Source organism: Jaculus jaculus, chromosome 16, assembly GCF_020740685.1.
Source record: "Jaculus jaculus isolate mJacJac1 chromosome 16, mJacJac1.mat.Y.cur, whole genome shotgun sequence".
NCBI lineage: Eukaryota > Metazoa > Chordata > Mammalia > Rodentia > Dipodidae > Jaculus > Jaculus jaculus.
Window position 1 is genome coordinate 44,064,624 of NC_059117.1, and position 16,381 is coordinate 44,081,004.

General features: G+C 37.8%; 1 pseudogene; it reads right to left on the bottom strand.

Moving 5' to 3' along the window:
• Window positions 1–2,779: 2,779 nt before the first annotated feature.
• LOC123455471 lies at window positions 2,780–2,885 on the bottom strand (annotated as a pseudogene).
• Window positions 2,886–16,381: the final 13,496 nt, after the last annotated feature.

Here is a 16,381-nt window from a genome sequence, read left to right on the forward strand (position 1 = left end):
AAAAATATCCCATGGTAATACCCTCCGGCCCACACTTTCCGCTTTGAAATTCCATTCTCCAACATATTACCTCCCTGTCACAATCATTGTACTTACATATATACAATACCAACCTATTAAGTACACTCCTCCCTTCCTTTCTCTTCCCTTTATATCTCCTTTTTAACTTACTGGCCTCTGCTACTAAGTATTTTCCTTCTCACGCAGAAGCCCAATCATCTGTAGCTAGGATCCACATATGAGGGAGAAAATGTGGTGCTTGGCTTTCTGGGCCTGGGTTACCTCACTTAGTATAATCCTTTCCAAATCCATCCATTTTCCTGCAAATTTCATAACTTCATTTTTCTTTACTGATGAGTAAAACTTCATTGTATGAATGTGCCACATCTTCATTATCCACTCATCAGTTGAGGGACATCTAGGCTGGTTCCATTTCCCAGCTATTATAAATTGAGCAGCAATAAACATGGTTGAGCACATACTTCTAAGGAAATGAGATGAGTCCTTAGGATATATGCCTAGGAGTGCTATAGCTGGGTCATATGGTAGATCAATCTTTAGCTGTTTTAGGAACCTCCACACTGATTTCCACACTGGCTGGACCAGATTGCATTCCCACCAGCAGTGTAGAAAGGTTCCTCTTTTTACACATCCCCACCAACATTTATGATCATTTGTTTTCATGATGGTAGCCAATCTGACAGGAGTGAGATGGAATCTCAATGTAGTTTTAATCTGCATTTCCCTGATGACTAGTGACATAGAACATTTTTTTAGATGCTTATATGCCGTTCGTATTTCTTCCTTTGAGAATGCTCTATTTAGCTCCATTGCCCATTTTTTGATTGGCTTATTTGAATCCTTATTATATAACTTTTTGAGTTCTTTGTATAGTCTAGATATTAATCCCCTATCAGATGTATAGCTGGCGAAGATTTTTCCCATTCTGTAGGTTGCCTCTTTGCTTTATTCACTGTGTCCTTTGCAGTGTAAAATCTTTGCAATTTCATGAGGGCCCAGTGATTAATCTGTGGTTTTATTGCCTGAGCAATTGGGGTTGTATTCAGAACGTCTTTGCCAAGACAAATATGTTGAAGAGTTTCTCCTACTTTTTCCTCTACCAGTTTCAGAGTTTCAGGTCTGATCTTAAGGTCTTTAATCCATTTGGACTGGATTCACTGCTGAATTTTACCAGACCTTTAAGGAAGAGCTAACACAATTGCTTCTTAAGCTTTTCCAGGAAATAGAAAAAGAAGGAATTCTACCAAATTCCTTCTATGAAGCCAGCATCACCTTGATACTAAAACCAGGCAAAGATAGAACAAAAAAAAAAAAAAAAGACAATTACAGACCAATCTCCCTCATGAACATAGATGCAAAAGTTCTCAACAAAATATTGGCAAACAGAATACAAGAATATATCAGAAAGATCATTCACCCTGACCAAGTAGGCTTTATCCCTGAGATGCAGGGTTGGTTCAATATACGCAAATCTATAAATGTAATACATTATATAAATGGGTTGAAGAACAAAAATCACATGATCATCTCATTAGATGCAGAGAAAGCATTTGACAAAATCCAAAATCCCTTCATGATGAAAGTCCTACAGAGACTGGGAGTAGAAGGAACATATCTCAATATAAAAAAAGCTATTTATGACAAGCCTACAGCCAACATATTACTAAATGGGGAAAAACTGGAAGCTTTTCCACTAAAATCAGAAACAATACAAGGGTGTGCACTGTCCCCACTTTTATTTAATATAGTTCTGGAAGTCTTAGCCATAGCAATAAGGTAAGAGTTACACATAAAAGGGATACATATTGGAAAGGAAGAGATCAAGTTATCATTATTTGCAGATGACATGATTCCATACATAAAGGACCCTAAAGACTCTACTAGCAAACTGTTAGAGTTGATAAAAACCTACTGCCATGTAGCAGGATACAAAATAAATACACAGAAATCAGTAGCCTTCATATATGCTAACAACAAACACACAGAGGATGAAATCAGAGAATCACTCCCATTCACAATTGCATCAAAAAAACAAAGTACTTTATATAAACCTAACAAAGGAAGTAAAGAATCTCTACAATGAGAACTTTAAAACTCTCAAGCAAGAAAGTGGAGAAACATCCCTTGTTCCTGGATTGGAAGAATCACTATTGTTAAAATGGAAATCTTACCAAAAGAAATCTACACATTTAATGCAATCACTATCAAAATTCCAAAGACATTCTTCATGGAAACAGAAAAAAACAATGCAAAAATTTATTTGGAATCACAAAAACATAGAATATCTAAAATAATACTGAGCAACAAATATAAGGCTGGTGGCATCACCATACCTGATTTTAACCTATACTATAGAGCCATAGTAACAAAAACAGCATGGTACTGGCACAAAAACAGACATATAGATCAATGGAACAGAATAGAGGACCCAGATGTAAGTCCACATAGCTATAGCCACCTGATAATCAATAAAAATGCCAAAAATATTCACTGGAGAAAAGACAGCCTCTTTAGCAAATGGTGTTGGGAAAACTGGATACATATCTGCAGAAGGATGAGAATAGATTCTTCTCTCTCTCCAAGCACGAGAATGTCAGCTTTTTAGAAAATATTTCTTTTTTTTTTCAAATTTTTATTAACATCTTCCCTGATTATAAAAAACAGTCCATGGTAATACCTTCCTTCCACCCCACTTTCCCATTTGAAATTTCATTCTTCATCATATCCCCTCCCCATCTCAAGTAGTCTCTCTTTTATTTTGATGTCATGATTAATATATTGTCCTCGGATAGAGAACATATCAGATATTAAATTGATAAGAACAGATACTATACTTGATATTAGCCAAAAGGCCAAGAAATGATGGTATTTGATTTTTGTGGGCATAGAAAATGGAACCACCCCTCTGATTGAAGTTTATTTGTTTTTTTTTGTGTATAGAAAGGCTCTGATTTTTGTGTGTTTATTTTTTATCCTGCCACTTTGCTGAAGGAATTTATCTTTTGACGTTTTATGGTAGAATCTTTCAGGTCACTTATGTATAGGAGCATGTCATCTGCAAATGGGGCTGGTTCAAACTCTGCCTTTCCAATTTGTATCCCTTTTACATCTTTCTTCTACCTTATTGCCTGGGCTAGGATTTACAGGACTATATTGAAGAGCAGTGGTGAGAGTGGGCACACCTGCCTTTTTCCTGATTTTAATGAGAATTTCTTGAGTCTTTCCCCATTAATTGTGATTTGGGCTTTAGGTACTTCGTATATCGCCTTTATTATGTTGAGATATAAACTCTCCATGTCTATTCTGTCTGGTGTTTTGATCATGAAATGATGTTGTATTTTGTTGAAGGCCTTTTTTGTATCTATTGAAATAATTATGTGGTTCTTGTGTTCAAGTTTTTTTATGTGGTGTATTATGTTAATATATTTTCATATTTTGAAGCATCCTTGCTTCTCTTGGATGAAGCATTCTTGATTGAGGTGGATAATGCATTTGATGTGTTGTTGACTTCAGTTTGCAAGGTTTTGTTCAAGATTTTTGCATCCAAGTTCATCAGGGATACAGGCCTGTCATTTTCTTTTCTAGTATCTCTGTCTGGTTTTAGTTTTAGGGTGATGCTAGCTTCATAAAAGAAGTTGAGGAGGGTTCTCTGTTCTCTGATTATGTGAAATAGTTTGAGAAAAAGAGGTTTGGTAGAATTTAGAGGAGAATCTATCAGGTCCTGGACTTTTTTTGTTTGAGGAGGTTTTTGATTATCTTTTCAATCTTGATGGATGCAATGGGTTTGTTTAGGAGATTCATCTGCTCTGGAATTAGTTTTGGTAGGTGGTATTTGTCCTGAAATTCATCCATTTCCTCAAGGTTGTCCAATTGTATGGAGTGGAGGTTTTGGAAATCCAATTTTATTGATGACTGTTGTGACCTCCCCTTATTCATTTCTAACTGTGTTAACAGGAGACTTCTCTGTTTTGTTTGATCAAGTTGGCTAGAGTTTTATCAATCTTGTTTATTTTTTTCAAAGAAGCAGCACTTTGTTTTATTAATTTTCTTAATTGTTTTCTTAGTATCCAATTGTTGCAGTCAGGTTTGCATAGCTGGTAGAAATCACCCAGCCAAGAGCAGCTTGTAGGAAAAAGAGGTTTATTTTGGCTTATAGACACAAGGGGAAGCTCCTCAATAGCAGTGGAAAATGATGGAATTAGCACAGGGTGAACATCACCCCCTAGCTAACATAAGGTGGTCCATAGCAACAGGAGAGTGTGCCAAACACTGGCATGGGGAAACTGGCTATAATAGCCATAAGCCTACCCCCTACAATATACTACATCCAGGAGGCTTTAGTTTCCAATTGCCATCAGCTGGGGGGCCTAGCATATAGAACACCTAAATTTATGGAGGACACATGAATGAAACCACCACATTCTGCCCTGGCCCACATAAACTGATATCTATACATGATGCAAAACACAATGCATTCAGTCCAACTTTAAAAGTCCCCATAGTTTTTTTTTTTTCATTTTCATTTTCATTTATTTATTTGAGAGTGACAGACAGAGAGAGAAAGAAGCAGGTAGGTAGAGAGAATGGGCATGCCAGGGCCTCCAGCCACTGCAAATGAACTCCAGGTGCATGCACCCCCTTGTGTATCTGGCTTATGTGGGTCCTGGGGATTCGAGCCTCAAACTGGGGTTCGTAGGCTTCACAGGCAAGTGCTTAACTGCTAAGATATCTCTCCAGCCCAAGTCCCCATAGGTTTTAGCAATTTCAATAATATTCATACATCTCCATAGTCTAAGATCTTTTAAATGAGCCATAATAACAAAAAATCTCCCCAAACCCATAGTGGCACAGAATAAACATTCACACTGTAAAAGATGGCATTTGACATAGCAAAGAAATAAGCAATACATGACTTAAACAGGGCAAACACCAAACTCTGTAGCTCCAAGTCCAACAACTCTAGTCAGTGACAAGTCTCTGGAATTCCAATTCTGCCCCTCCAGCTAGGCTACTCACAGTCCTGGAAAACTTCTTCTGGGACTGGCAGCTCTCCCTGGCACCCATTTTGTGGTCCTGGCATCTCCACTGGGTCTCTACTGCAACCCATGTTTCATCCTCATGGCCCTATAGGGTCTCCATGCAGGCCTCCAGCAAACCTGCTTCACACTGCCCATGCCCATTTTTGAAACACAAGACCACATTGCAAACTCAATGACCCTCTCTTTCCTGCATTTCTTATACTATGTAATACCAGGTAGCATGCCAATTTGTTAATCCATGGGAGAATAAAGCAGACTTTGAAGAATATAGTTCATGAGCACTCAAGACCCTTTGAATGAGACTACATTCTTCCTGTTGCCCCACTGCAGGTAAGCTGGACCAATCTCAAAGGTTGCAATCAATTGCAGTTGAATGGGCAGCAGTTCACTCAAAGATTTTTTTTCCCTGTGCCATATCCCTCTGCTCACACCAGTTCATTTCTGTGCAAAGCAACCCTGCAAAAATTCTCAGGACATAGGCATAACAGCAAGCTACCCAAACAAACTGCTAGCCCAATCCAAGCAAAGCTCTTTCTCACCCTCATAAGCCAAACCTAACAGTCCATAGTTCTTACTGCATTCAGACCTTTCAAGTCTGACCAGAATAGTCCATCAAACTGTACTTACAGCACTGCAAGGTATCTCTTATGCCAAGGTTTTAAATCCTTCCACATTCCTCTTGAAAATCAGCTCCAAAAATCCAAATCCACACAATCAGGTGTCTAGCAGCAATCCCACTCCTCAGCACCACTTTACTGTTGCAGTCAGGTTTACCTTGTTGATAGAAATCACCCAACCTAGAGCAGCTTGTGGGAAAAAGAGGTTTATTTTGGCTTACAAGCTCAAGGGGAAGCTCCTCAATAGCAGGGGAAAATGATGGCATGGGCAGAAGGTGGACATTACCCCCTGGCTAACATAAGGTGGACAATAGCAACAGGAGAGTATGCCAAACACTGGCATGGGTATAATACCCATAAGCCCAACCCCAACAATATACTGCCTTCAGGAGGCTTTAATTTCCAATTCTATCAGCTGGGGAACCTAGTATTCAGAACACCTAAGTTTATGGGGGACGCCTGAATAAAACCACCATACCAATTCATTAATTTCTTCTGTGATCTTAGTTATTTTGTTCTGTCTGGAACTCTTAAGTTGGATTTTTGTTGTTTTGCCAATGCCTTTAGGTGGATGGTTAGGTGATTATTTTGAGGTCTCTCTGTCTTTGTTATGAAGGCATTTAGTGTTATAAATTTTTCCCTTAGGACTGCCCTGCCTTCATTGTGTCCCATAAGCTTTGCTATGTTGTATTGTTGTTACCATTCATTTCAAGAAATTTAAAAGTTTCATCTTTGTCTTCTTCTATGACCCATTCTTCATTTGGTAGCACCAGGAGCTGTTGAAATGCCTGTTTCTATTGTTAATTTCTAGTTTTAAAGCATTGTGGTACAATATGATACAGGAAGTTATATCAATTTTCCTGAATTTATGGAGGCATGGTTTATGCCCTGTTATATAATCTATTTTAGAGAAGGCTCCTTGGGCTTCTTAGAAGAATGTGTATTTTGTAGAATTGGGGTGGAATGTTCTGTAGATTTCTGTAAGGTCTAATTGGTCTATGGTGGTTTTGAGCTCTATTATTTCCCTATTGATTTTCTGCTTGGAGGGTCTGTCTAATGATGATAGTTGGATGTCGAGGTCCCATACTATGATGATATTGGGATTTATTTCTAATTTGTTGTCAAGCAGGTTTTGCTTTATAAAATATGGTGAACCTGTGTTTGGTGCATATAGACTTATAATTGTGATGTTCTCTTGTTCAATCATTCCCTTGATGAATAAAAAGTGTTCTTCCTTGTGCTTTTTAACTACTTTTGGGTTGAAGCCCATTTGTTTGCCAGATATTAGTATACCCACACCCACACTCACTTGTTTGTTATTTCCATTTGCTTGGAAAATTGTTTTCTATCCTTTCACCCTGAGACAGTATGTCTTTAATAGTGGGATGGGTTTCTTGAAGGAAGCAGATTAAAGGGTCCATTTTTTCTGATCTACCCTGTTAACTTATATTTTTTTATTGGTGATTTAATTCCTTTAATATTTAACATTATAACCATGAGGCTTGCTTTAATTCCTGCCATGCCAGAGGATTTGATGCTTTGAATTTTTTCATGGTTGTTCTAGTTTTGGTTATTGTGTTCATCTTCTTGTAGGCTAAGGAGCTTGGTTGTTTGACTCTTTTGTGTGGGATATTTCCTGACTTATTCTCTGTAGGCTTGGCTTTGTGTTCAAATAATTATAGAGCTGGATTTTTCCATGAAAAGTTTTCCTTTTCCCATCTATTTTAAGGGATACTTTTACTGGGTGTAGTAGTTTGAGTTGGAAGCCATAGATTTTTAGGCTTTGAAGGGTTCCAATCCATGCCCTTCTGGCTCTTATGGTTTCTGCTGAAAAATCTGAGGCAAATCTGATGGAATTGCCTTTGTATGTAATGAATTGTTTCTCTCTTGTTGCTTGTAGCACTCTCTCTTTGTTTTCATTGTTCACAGTTTTAACTATAATGTTCCTTGGAGAGTTTCTTTTTTGGTACTCTCTATTTGGTGTTCTGTGAACTTTCTGTTTGTGGATGGGCCTCTCTTTTGCAAGATTAGAGAAATTTTCATCAATAATCTTGTTGAATATGTTGTCTGCCTCTGGCCTGGTTTCTTCCCCTTCTGGTATACCGATGTTTTGGATACTTGGTAATTTTAGGTATCTCATATTTCCCACATGTTCTGTGTGCATTTTTTGGATCTTAGCAAAGGTTTTGGACCTCTGGTCAATTTTTTCTGTCTTGTCTTGAAGCTCAAAGTTTCTGTCCTCCACATAATTGACTCTGTTAGTGAGGGCTTCTAAAGATGTTTTTAAATTTGACTTTTGTTTTCTGTCATATCTTTTTTGCTTTTGTGTGTCATGTCCACCTATTTTTTGAGGTCCTGTTTTAAATTAAGGTTTGATTTTCTTGAAGCTTTCTGGAATTCATTCTTTTAAAATGCATAATATTTTATTGATAACTTCTATACTTACAGACAATAAGCCATAATAATTGTCTTCCTTCCCCCCACTTTCACCTTCACAACTCCACTCTCCATCATCTTCCCTCCCTCTCTCCATTAGTCTCTTGTTTATTTTGAGGTGATCAGCTTTTTTTTTCCTACTAAAAGGGTCTTGTGAAGGTATTGTTAGGTACTACGAGGTCATGGACCTCAAGGCTAACTTCTGTTTGGACATTTTCATTGTAAGGAGTTGTCTCCTTCTTTTGGCTCTTACATTCTTTCTGCCACCTCTTCCTCAATGGACTCTGAGCCTTGGAGGGCATGTTAGAGGTGTTTCAGTGCTGGACACTCTTCTGTCACCTCTTTTCAGTATTATGCTGCCTTTTGGGTCACACCAGTTGTCACCGCCATCTGAAAAGAAAAGCTTCTCTAACCACAAGTAAGAGTAGCATAAATATATGAATATGAACATTAAGTATAGTGTTTACAGAGTAGTATTTTGAGCATAATATACGCATTTAGCCATACAAGAGCAGACTTTACACCCCTAAGTCACATGACCTCCACTGTCAGATGATTTTGGTTAGGTTTCCAGTACCAGGCACATATTCCCTCCTACAGAGTGGGCCTCCAGTCCAGTTAGAGAGCAGTTGGCTTCCCCCAGAGAAGACATGCCATTATTACACCTGTTTGGTGATTTGGCCTGTTGGGCCAAACTTGAGGCTTCCAGTGTCCACTGTATTCTCCACTGATGACTTCTGTCTCCCATAGGGCTGCATTCAGTACAACTTTTTTCCAGATTTCAGTTGGCTGTTCTATAGGGAGAAGGCTTTAAGCTAAGCACCAGCTTGATTTCTCAGTGACCTTGCTTCCCACTCATGTGAACTCTTCAGCAATAGGGTCTTACACCATCTGTTACTCATGGGAAACCAATGGCCTTGGCAATAGCCTGTAATGTTTTGGATGTAACAGGGACCTTCCTGGCCAACAACTCACTGGTAGGTACCCCATCCCTGGCACTGAAAATTTTCTAGTAGCAATCTATGGCTTTTTTTTTAAACTAATTTTTGGTTTGCCTTATTATGTTTTTTTCAAGGCCTTAAGGTGAAGCAGTAAATTGTTCACTTTTGAACTCTCTAATTTCTTAATATAGGCACTTAGAGCTATAAATTTCCCTCTTTCCTTCATTGTGTCCCAAAGGTTTTGGTATATTGTATTCTCATCATCCTTTGATTCTATGAATTTATTGATTTCGTTTTTGATTTCTTCAATGACCCATTCATCATTCAGTAGTGTACTGTTTAGTCTCCATGAATTTCTGTATGCTCTGTAGTTTTTCTTATTGTTATTTGTAGTTTATTTCCATTGTGGTCAGATGGAGTACAAGGGAGCATTTCAATTTTCCTGTATTTGTTAAGATTTTCTTTGTGCCCTAATACATGGTCTATTTTGGAGAATGTTTCATGTGCTATTGATAAAAATGTATATTCTGCAGTGTTTGGATGGGATGTTCTATAGATATATGTTAGGACATTATTTATTCTCGATCTCTCTCTGTTTATTTTTTGCTGGGATAACCTATCAATTGATGAGAGTAGGGTATTGAAATCACCCACTACAAATGTCTTTGGTTTTATCTGTGACCTTAAGTGTAATAGTGTTTGTTTGATGAAATTAAGGACATCCTTGTTAGGTGCATAAACATTTAGGATTGTAATGTCCTCCTGTTGGAGTGTTCCTTTTGTCAGTATAAAGTGACCTTCCTTATCTTTCCTCACTAATGTTGGCTTGAAGTCTATCTTGCCAGATATTAGGATAGCAACCCCTGCTTGTTTCCTAGGCCCATTTGCTTGAAATACCATTTTACATCCTTTCACTCTAAGACAGTTTCTATCTTTTTTCTTTTTCTTTTTCTGGTTTTCCTAAATTAGGGTCTCACACTAGTTCAGGCTGACCTCTAATTCATTATGGAGTCTCAGTGTAACTCAAACTCTTGTTAATCCACCTACCTCTGCCTTGTGAGTGCTGGGATTAAAGGCATGTGCCACCACACCCAGCAGTGTTTATCTTTTATTGAGAGATGAGTTTCCTGGAGGCAACAAATGACAGGATTCTGCCTTTTAATCCAGTCTGCAAGCCTGTGTTTTTGATTGGGGCATTGAGGCCATTGATATTAAGAGTTATGTATTTATTCTCTTCATTCTTCTAGTTTTGTAGTATTTCCTGTTTTCCCTTTACTCTCTTGTTTTAAGTGCTTTGAGTATGGTTTAGTTTTTCCTTTTTCCTTATGAATGTACTTTGCTTTCTCTTCAGCATGAGGGATTCCCTCAAGTATTTTCTGTAGAGCTGGCTGAATTGTCATAAATTCCTTTAGCCTGTCTTTATTGTGGAATGTCCTTATTTCTCCTTCAATTTTGACAGATAGCTTTGCAGGATAAAATAACCTTGGTTGACAGTTGTTATCTTTCAGAATTTGGAATACATCATTGTAAACCCTTCTGGCTTTTAAAATTTTTGTTGAGTAAGCTGATGTGATCCTGATTGGCTTGCCTTTATAGATGGCTTACTTTTTCTCTCCAACTGCTTTCAATATATTTTCTTTGGTTTGCATGTTTAGTAGTTTAATTATAACATGGCAAGGGAGGTTCTTTTCAGGTTTTGTCTGTTTGGTGTTCTAAAAGCTTCTCATATCTGCATTATTATTTCTTTACAAAGTTTGGGAAATTTTTCTTCTATAGTTTTGTTGAAAATGCCTACTATGCCTTTGGATTGAAATGCTTTTCCTTCTACTACACCCTGAATTCTTATTTTTGATCTTTTTACAGTCTCCTGAATATCTTGAAATTCCCATTCATACCTTCCTATTAGCTTGTCTTTCTCTTTGTTGGACTGTATTAGATCTGCCACCTGGTCTTCTAATTTATCTATTATTTATTCTACTATATTCTACTGGTGAGACTTTCCACAGAGTTTTTTATCTGACTTACTAAGTTTTTCAGTGCAAGTATTTCTTCCTGGCTTTTCTTCAGTATTTCTATATCCTAACTCATGTCTTATAATGACTTTCTTATTTCATTAAGCTGATTTCCTGTGTCCTCTTGGAATTCCTTAAGGAGTTTCTTTTCTTTTTAATATTCCTATGATTTCTTTGAGTATAGATAAAATCTTCTTTTTGCATTCTTTGTCAGGCATTTCATATAAAACACTTGTTGGGGGTAATTTCTGATGATTTTATAATTTTTGGTCAGATTGTATTCTCTTGATTCTTTGTGTTTCTTGTATTATAATATAGTGAGCTTTGCATCCTGAGTTGATTTGATGCTTGAATTGCCTAATAATCTGTGGTGCTTTTAGATTTGGAAACCCAACTTTATGTACCTCCAGAGTAGGAGTTTAAGGTGCCAAGTGTAGAATTTATACTCCAATCCAATCATAGAAGTCATCCTATGTGTTGAGTGTATATGCTATTCAAGTATTCTGTTGGGCTGGGTGGACTAATTTAATAACAAAATTCTAAAATTCTATTGAGCAATATACACATCCAATAACAATTAGCACAGAGTATGGGGATTGAATCAAACATATAACTGTATAAAGCCCAAATCCCCAAGGATGTGTGTTGCTCTGCACCCTTAATCCTGTCAGCTGTGAGGTTGAGATTTAAAATAGTGACAGAAGAAAAAGACAAAGTCTTAATGAATTTCAATGTATCAAAGGCAACAATAATCAACCCCAAATGCATTTTAATTGAGAATGGTAAATCCAACCCGAATATGTAACCCTTAACCTTCCCTGACATGGAAAGAGAGATTAGCAATTCCAGTGCAGGTCTATGTACCTGCTTTATTTTTTGCCAGCCAGCCTTTTTACCATTTGGTGTGGCTTCCAATCTTGTCAATGCTGAATGCCCACCTCAATCCCTCTGTATTGTGCTGTGGACCTGGTGTTATGATCAGCTGTGCTGGATGCCCTGCTGCTGGTGGCTGAATGCATTCCCCAGAGGTTCATGATTCTTACAATTGGGGAATGGGAGAGTGCAGGAAGCCTGGAGTTGTACTAGAACTGCTCAGCTAGTCCTACCTGTATCTACTTCAGCTGGTCTTTTCTGTCTCCCCTTCAAGTTTCTTGACTTTTCAAGGAAGTTGATGAGGTTGGAAAATACCCTTGTTTGGTCTCTGCTCCTGCAGCTCAGTGCTGGGCTGGGCAGGCACACAGATCTACATGGATCAGGGCTGCAAACACCTCCATGGGATTCTGGCTGGTTTCCTTCTTTCTGGTATATCTTGGTATCTCCTGCTTCTTCACTGTGACTGATAAAAACCTATATACCTTCACTTATCAGAAGAAAAGTGTATTTTTATGTGGTTTGGCTTATATCCCTCCATAGGGTGGTTTGGCATGACTCCTATGCAGCCATCTTACACAGAAGTCCCTGTAATTCATTCTTGCATTTGATCATGTCTACATTAAGATTAATCTGCTGGCTATTGAGATCCTCTATTTGTTGACTCATATTCAATTCATTTATTTCTCTTTTGAAGTCTCTCTGGTTTTCTTCAGTTAAGTTAAGTCTCATGACAAAATCTGTGAGCTCTATGAGGTGATTGTGCTCAAGTACATTTATGTGATTTTTTTGATGATTTGTTTCCAGTTTATCAATTTGCTTGTTCAGGGTCACATAACTTAATGTGCTTCCATTTTGGAATTCAGTTTCTGTTGTCTCCTCTATGTTTTCATTGGATGCTTCGTTTATGGGACTACACATCCTTTGTGGAGATCTCTCAGCTTTTTTTACTTTAATTTTTTTTTTTTTTTTTTGTATTGTGGTCTACCCATATTGGGGTAAAAGTCTTATTGAGGAGGAAGTAAATACTTGTTCTTATAGGATCTTCAGTGAGTGGTCTGTTTTAGGTCTGAACTGGATTGTAGTGGGGTGGTATTATAACTTCATGTGCACAGGTTGTGGAGGTTGCAAGTGCAACAGGTACACTGGGAGAACTGGGTGGTAGGGAACCAGGAGCCCAGGTTTACCTACTCTACTTGCACGTACAGTCTGGCACCAGGGAACTGGGAGTCGGGGAACTAAGAGCTGGGAAGCTCCCACAGTACAAGTGCACCATCTGGTGCAGGGGAGCAGGATGTGGGAACTATGAGGTATGTAATTAGGGAGCCAGGAACAAAAAGGCCTGTTCCAGCTATATGCACCCAGGGTCCATGCTGCCCCACACTAGCAGCAGGGGTACCAGGACTGGGGCTGGGGAACTGTGAGATGAGGAAGGACCCAGGAGCTCAGGCCTACTCACTCTGTTTTCACACCCTTTTGTACAAGGCAACCTAAAATGTCTTTTAATAAACCTGAGAACTGATTCATACTGGGTTATCATGAAAATCTTTGCTGCAGTTAAGCCAAGCACATGGTTCTATTTGAGTCAGAGGATCCTAAAAGATTAAGGAAGATCTTCAGGTTGTTGTGGGTGATAACTTGAAGCTGTTCATCAGACCCTGTCACTACTAACAGATATAGGTCATGAAACTAGAAAGGGGGCAATGACAGTAGAGCAAAGGGTCTTAAACAAGGTTGTAAATGGTTGTGTGTGTGTTAGAGAGAGAGAGAGGGAGAGAGAGAGAAAGAGAGGGAGAGAGGGAGAGAGAGGGAAACACAGGTATGAGGGAAAGGAGTGGAGGAAGATCAACAAAAACTAAGTGTGTATTAAAATTCCATAATGAATATCACAACTTTGTATGCTAGTTAAAAACACATAAATAGGCCTACAGAGATGCCTTAGCATTTAAAGTGCTTGCCTGGGAAGCCTAAGTACCCAGGTTCAGATCCCCAGAATCCACGTAAGCTGGATGTACAAGGTGATACATGTATGTGAGGTTGAACATGTGCACAAGATGGCACACACATCTGGAATTAGGTTGCAGTGCCTGGAGTCCCTGGCATACCAATTCTCTCTCTCTCATAAATAAAATAAGTAAAAACACATAAAGATTGTTAAATTTGGTTAAAATTTTAAAATTTTGTTATTTGTCTTATTTATAGAGAAAAAAGAATCTTGAAAGGGCTACATTATAATTAAAGAAAAACATATACCTGCAACAATAACCAAGGAATGCTATAATGGAATAAGTAAATTCAGACAAAATAGAATTTAAGTGGAAGAATAAATCAAGAGAAAGAGTTTCACCACATAATATAATCATTTTAAGGGACTGTGGAGATGGTTTAGGGGTTAAAGGCACCAGCTCCACAGGCCTGCCATCCTGAGTTCATCCCCTACACTCATGAAAAGCCAGATTCAGAATGGTGTACACAATTGTAATCCTAACAGGCCTATGGCAATGGGAGGCAGAGCTAGGAGAATCCCAAAGTTTGCAGGTCAGTTAGACTGGCCTTCCCAGTGGCAAAACATTAAGAGAAATCTTGTTTCAGAAGAAGGTAGAAGGAGAGGACAGACACTCCAAGGTTGTCTTCTGACCTTCACATATACACTGGCATGTAGGTACCTGTGCACACAAATATACATACACACACACACAAAATAATTAAAAATTTTTTTGAAAAAGAAAAAAGACAGCAATATTTTTTAAATTTATCAGGAAGATATAACTGTTACTAATTCTATGTGCTTAAGAAACAATTCTAGAACCAGGCATGGTGGTGTATGGCTTTGATCCCAGTACTCTGGAGGCAGAGGTAAAAGGATCACTGTAAGTTCAAGGCCAGCCTGGGCTAAAGAGTTAAGTTCTAGGTCAGCCTGGGATAGAGTGAGGCCCTACCTCAACCCTTCTGAACCTCCCAAAAAAGAAACAAAGAGAAAGAAAACAATTTTAGAAAAATATAAATATTTAAAATTTTCTAGAGCATTATAGACTTAATTCTACAGACATGAGTGTATAAATGTCAAGCATGTATCAGATTGACGAAATAAGGAGAAACTGATAAAGTCATCATCATTATGACAGATTTGAACACAGGTATTTCAAGTGTACTTAAGCAGACAAAAATTAGTGAAGACAGAGGGAAGCTGAATAACACAATCTCATGGAGTGAAATCCTGCAAGCACACCAAAGTCTATACAAAGATACAGTAATTTCGAAATGAGTGTGTGACCTTATTTCATTAGAAACAAACAAAAATAGAGGTAGGGTACTTATGTAGCATGTGTAAGGTCATGGATTCAATTTTTTTACTTTAATAAAAGTATTAGATTTAATTTTTTGTAGTAATAGTTTTTTGTAATACTTTTGAAATAAATGTATTCTCTAATAACATATATCAACTAAATCTAGTAGAAAATTTAAAAATTAGCATTCAGTTACAAGGAAACACTATACACAAAATATTTTGTATCATCCACAAAACTATGGTGGCTGTACACAGTGAGACTTAAGGGAAGATTTATAACATAAGGCTTAATATTCTAGGAGCTCTAAAGAGTCAGAAGCATAAATGATCAAAATGGAAAGAAGCCATGCAGGACTATAAGAAAATCTTAAGTCAGAACAATACTCAATCATACAACATTTTAAAAAGTTTTTTCCTTATTATTTTTGTTAATTATTTTATTATTATTATTTATGTATTTACTTATTATCATTATTTTATTAATTATTATTTTTTATTAATTAGTTTTGTACTCAGTGAATACAGTCAAGTTGGTCCAATTGTTAGCCTCCTCCATGTCCTACCCTCTCCCCGCGGCCCCTCCTTGTTGAGGTATATGGGTCATGCATTGCGTATATCATATCATATCTGCATATCATGACCCAATGTGTGGCTCTGACATTCTTTCTGCCCCTCTTTTGCAAAATTTCCTTGAGTCATGTTGGGTTCATTTTTGGTCTGCTTCAGTGATGAGGTGTTGGGAGCCCCTGTGTCTCTGGATATCTGATTTGGTAGGAGTTGATTGTTCTCTGTGTCGTTCTCCTTCACCCTTGTGCTGGTACCAGGTTCACCAAGAAAACAGCACCCTTGCTTGTTTTGTCCATTACGAGTTACCTGAAGTCATGAAGGAGGACTTATATTCACTTAGACTATGAAAAGAACAGGACAGTTGGCCTTAAGGATAAGACATTCAGGCACTGCAAACCTGGCAGATTTTCACAATGTCTTTTCTTTTTTTATTTTATTTTATTTTATTTTATTTTATTTTATTTTATTTTATTTTATTATTTTTTTTAAATTTATTTATTTGAGAGCGACAGACACAGAGAGAAAGACAGATCGAGGGAGAGAGAGAGAATGGGCGCGCCAGGGCTTCCAGCCTCTGCAAACGAACTCC